Source organism: Musa acuminata, unplaced genomic scaffold (assembly GCF_036884655.1).
Source record: "Musa acuminata AAA Group cultivar baxijiao unplaced genomic scaffold, Cavendish_Baxijiao_AAA HiC_scaffold_858, whole genome shotgun sequence".
Classification (NCBI taxonomy): domain Eukaryota; kingdom Viridiplantae; phylum Streptophyta; class Magnoliopsida; order Zingiberales; family Musaceae; genus Musa; species Musa acuminata.
Window position 1 is genome coordinate 29700 of NW_027021083.1, and position 5301 is coordinate 35000.

Genomic DNA, 5301 nt, shown 5'->3' on the forward strand with positions numbered 1-5301 from the left:
CGGATGTGATATGGTTCCGAAGGATGAACCGGATATGGACAGTTCCAATAAGATTTCATTCTTGAACAAAAATCCATTTTTTGATTTATTTCATCTATTCCATGACCGGAACAAAAGGGGATACACGTTACACCACGATTTTGAATCAGAAGAGAGATTTCAAGAAATGGCAGATCTATTCACTCTATCAATAACCGAGCCGGATCTGGTGTATCATAGGGGATTTGCCTTTTCTATGATTCCTACGGGTTGGATCAAAAAAAATTCTTGAATGAGGTATTCAACTCCAGAGATGAATCGAAAAAGAAATCTTTATTGGTTCTACCTCCTCTTTTTTATGAAGAGAATGAATCTTTTTATCGAAGGATCAGAAAAAAATCGGTCCGGATCTACTGCGGGAATGATTTGGAAGATCCAAAACTAAAAACAGCGGTATTTGCTAGCAACAACATAATGGAGGCAGTCAATCAATATAGATTGATCCGAAATCTGATTCAAATCCAATATAGCACCTATGGGTACATAAGAAATGTATCTAATCGATTCTTTTTAATGAATAGATCCGATCGCAACTTCGAATATGGAATTCAAAGGGATCAAATAGGAAATGATACTCTGAATCATATAACTATAATGAAATATACGATCAACCAACATTTATCGAATTTGAAAAAGAGTCAGAAGAAATGGTTTGATCCTCTTTTTTCTCGAACCGAGAGATCCATGAATCGGGATCCTGATGTATATAGATACAAATGGTCCAATGAGAGCAAGAATTTCCAGGAACATTTGGAACATTTCGTTCTGAACAGAAGAACCGTTTTCAAGTAGTGTTCGATCGGTTACGTATTAATCAATATTCGATTGATTGGTCCGAGGCTATCGACAAACAAAATTTGTCTAAGTCACTTCGTTTCTTTTTGTCCAAGTCACTTCCCTTTTTGTCCAAGTCACTTCCCTTTTTGTCCAAGTCACTTCCCCTTTTCTTTGTGAGTATCGGGAATATCCCATTCATAGGTCCGAGATCCACATCCGTGAATTGAAAGGTCCGAATGATCAACTCCGCAATCAGTTGTTAGAATCAATAGGTGTTCAAATCGTTCATTGAATAAATTGAAACCTTCTTATTGGATGATCATGATACTTCCCAAAGACCGGAATTCTTTATCAATGGAGGAACAACATTACCATTTTTGTTCAAAAAGATACCAGAGTGGATGATTGACTCATTCTATACTAGAAATAATCGCAGGAAATCCTTTGATAACACGGATTCCTATTTCTCAATGATATTCCATGATCGAGACAATTGGCTGAATCCCGTGAAACCATTTCATAGAAGTTCATTGATATCTTCTTTTTATAAAGCAAATCGACTTCGATTCTTGAATGATCCAAATCACTTCTGGTTCTATTGTAACAAAAGATTCCCTTTTTATGTGGAAAAGACCCGTATCAATAATTATGATCTTACATATGGACAATTCCTCACTACCTTGTTCATTCGCAACAAAATATTTTCTTCGTGCGTCGGTAAAAAAAAACATATTTTTTTGGAGAGAGAGACTATTTCACCATCGAGTCACAGGTATCTAACATATTCATACCTAAAGATTTCCACAAAGTGGTGACAAAACGTATAACTTGTACAAATCTTTCCGTTTTCCAATTCGATCCGAGCCATTCGTTCGTAGAGCTATTTACTCGATCGCAGACATTTCTGCAACACCTCTAACAGAGAAACAAAGAGTCAATTTTGGAAGAACTTATTGTCAGCCTCTTTCAGATATGAATCTATCTGATTCAGAAGGGAAGAACTTGCATCGGTATCTCAGTTTCAATTCAAACATGGGTTTGATTCACACTCCATGTTCTGAGAAATATTTACCATCCGGAAAGAGGAAAAAAAAAACGGAGTCTTTCTCTAAAGAAATGCGTTGAGAAACGCAGATGTATAGAACCTTTCAACGAGATAGTGCTTTTTCAAATCTCTCAAAATGGAATCTGTTCCAAACAAAATGGAATCCGTTCCAAACATATATGCCATGGTTCCTTACTTTGACAGAGTGCAAATATCTAAATTTCACCCTTTTAGATACTTTTTCAGACCCATTGTCGATACTAAGTAGCAGTCACAAATTTGTATCCATTTTTCATGATATTATGCATGGATCAGATATATCATGGCCAATTCCTCAGAAGATTCTTCCACAATGGACTCTGATAAGTGAGATTTTGAGTCTGATAAGTGAGATTTCGAGGGAGTGTTTACAGAATCTTCTTCTGTCCGAAGAAATGATTCATCGAAATAATGAGTCACCCGTTCCATTGATATGGACACATCTGAGATCAACAAATGCTCGGGAGTTGGAGTTCCTCTATTCAATCTTTCCCTTCTTCTTGTTGCTGGATATCTCGTTCGTATACATCTTCTCTTTGTTTCCCAAGCCTCTAGTGAGTTACAGACAGAGTTAGAAAAGATCAAATCTTTGATGATTCCATCATACATGATTGAGTTGCGAAAACTTTTGGATGGGTATCCTACATCTGAACTGAATTCTTTCTGGTTAAAGAATCTCTTTCTAGTTGTTCTGAAACAATTAGGAGATTCTCTGGAAGAAATACGGGGTTTTGCTTTTGGTGGCAACATGCTATTGGTCGCTTGTGGGGTCAAATCAATACGTTCTAGGAAGAAATATTTGAATATCAATCTCATCGATCTCATAAGTATCATATCAAATCCCATCAATCTCATAAGTATCATACCAAATCCCATCAATCGAATCACTTTTTCGAGAAATACGAGACATCTAAGTCGTACAAGTAAAGAGATCCATTCATTGATAAGAAAAAGAAAAAAGGTGAACGGTGATTGGATTGATGAGAAAATAGAATCCTGGGTCGCGAACAGTGATTCGATTGATGATGAAGAAGAGAATTCTTGGTTCAGTTCTCCACCTTAACGACAGAAAAAAGGATTGATCAAATTCTATTGAGTCTGACTCATAGTGATCATTTATCAAAGAATGACTCTGGTTATCAAATGATTGAACAACCGGGATCAATTTACTTACGATACTTAGTTGACAAGTATATAATGAATTATGAGTTCAATGGATCCTGTTTAGCAGAAAGACGGATATTCCTTGCTCATTATCAGACAATTACTTATTCACAAACCTCGTGTGGGGCTAATAGTTTTCATTTCCCATCTCATGGAAAACCCTTTTCGCTCCGCTTAGCCCTATCCCCTTCTAGGAGTATTTTAGTGATAGGTTCTATAGGAACTGGACGATCCTATTTGGTCAAATACCTAGCGACAAACCCCTATGTTCCTTTCATTACGGTATTTCCGAACAAGTTCCCGGATGACAAGCCTAAAGATTATTTTATTGATGATATCGATTTTGATGATAGTGATAGTGACGATATCGATATTGATGATAGTGACGATATCGATATTGATGATAGTGACGATATTGATGATGACCTTGATACGGAGCTGCTAACTATGTATATGACGCCGAAAATAGACCGATTTGATATCACCTTTCAATTCGAATTAGCAAAAGCAATGTCTCCTTGCATAATATGGATTCCAAACATTCATGATCTGTATATGAATGAGTCGAATTACTTATCCCTCGGTCTATTAGAGAACTATCTCTCCAGAGATTGTGAAAGATGTTCCACTAGAAATATTCTTGTTATTGCTTCGACTCATATTCCCCAAAAGTGGATCCCGCTCTAATAGCTCCGAATAAATTAAATACATGCATTAAGATACGAAGGCTTCTTATTCCGCAACAACGAAAGCACTTTTTCATTCTTTCATATACTAGGGGATTTCACTTGGAAAAGAAAATGTTCCATACTAACGGATTGGGGTCCATAACCATGGGTTCCAATGTACGAGATCTTGTAGCACTTATCAATGAGGCCCTATCAATTAGTATTACACAGAAGAAATCAATTATAGAAACTAATACAATTAGATTAGCTCTTCATAGACAAACTTGGGATTTGCGATCCCAGGTAAGATCGGTTCAGGATCATGGATCCTTTTCTATCAGATAGGAAGGGCTGTTGCACAAAATGTACTTCTAAGTAATTGCCCCATAGATCCTATATCTATCTATATGAAGAAGAGATCAGAAGGGGATTCTTATTTGTACAAATGGTACTTCGAACTTGGAACGAGCATGAAGAAATTAACGATACTTCTTTATCTTTTGAGTTGTTCTGCCGGATCGTCGCTCAAGATCTTTGGTCTTCACCCGGACCTGATGAAAAAAATTGGATCACTTCTTATAGATTCGTTGAGAATGATTCTGATCTAGTTCATGGCCTATTAGAAGTAGAAGGCGCTCTGGTGGGACCCTCACGGACAGAAAAAGATTGCAGTCAGTTTGATAATAATCGAGTGACATTACTTCTTCGGTCCGAACAGTTAGATATGATGCAAAACAGATCTTGTTCTATCGTTGATCAGAGATTTCTATATGAAAAATACGAATCGGAGTTTGAAGAAGAGGAAGAGGTCGTCGACCTGCAACAGATAAAGGAGGATTTATTCAATCACATAGTTTGGGCTCCTAGAATATGGCGCCCTTGTGGCAAACTATGTGATTGTATTGAAAAGCCCACTTTTCTCTATCGGGCTCGGGGCAAGCGGACCTTTTATCATGAAGAGGATGAGTATCATGAAGAGGATGAGTATCATGAAGAGGATGAGCTTCAAGAGAATGATTCGGAGTTCTTGCAGAGTGAAACCATGCAGTACCAGACACGAGATAGATCTTCCAAGAACAAGGCTTTTTTCGAGTAAGCCAATTCATTTGGGACCCTGCGGATCCATTCTTTTTCCTATTCAAAGATCAGCCCTTTGTCTCTGTGTTTTCACGTCGAGAATTCTTTGCAGATGAAGAGATGTCAAAGGTGCTTATTACTTCCCAAACAAAACCTTCTACATCTATGTATAAATGCTGGTTCATCAAGAATACGCAAGAAAGGTACTTCGAATTGTTGATTCATCGCCAGAGATGGCTTAGAAGCAATAGTCCATTATCTAATGGATCTTTCCTTTCTAATACTCTATCCGAGAGTTATCAGTATTTATCAAATCTGTTCCTATCTAACGGAACGCTATTGGATCAAATAACAAAGACAATGTTGAGAAAGGGATGGCTTTTCCCGGATGAAATGAAACATTTGATTCATGTAACAGGAGAAAGATTTCCCATTCCTTAGCCGTAAAGATATGTGGCCATGAAAAAGGGATTAAGTGGAACAGGATTGGCC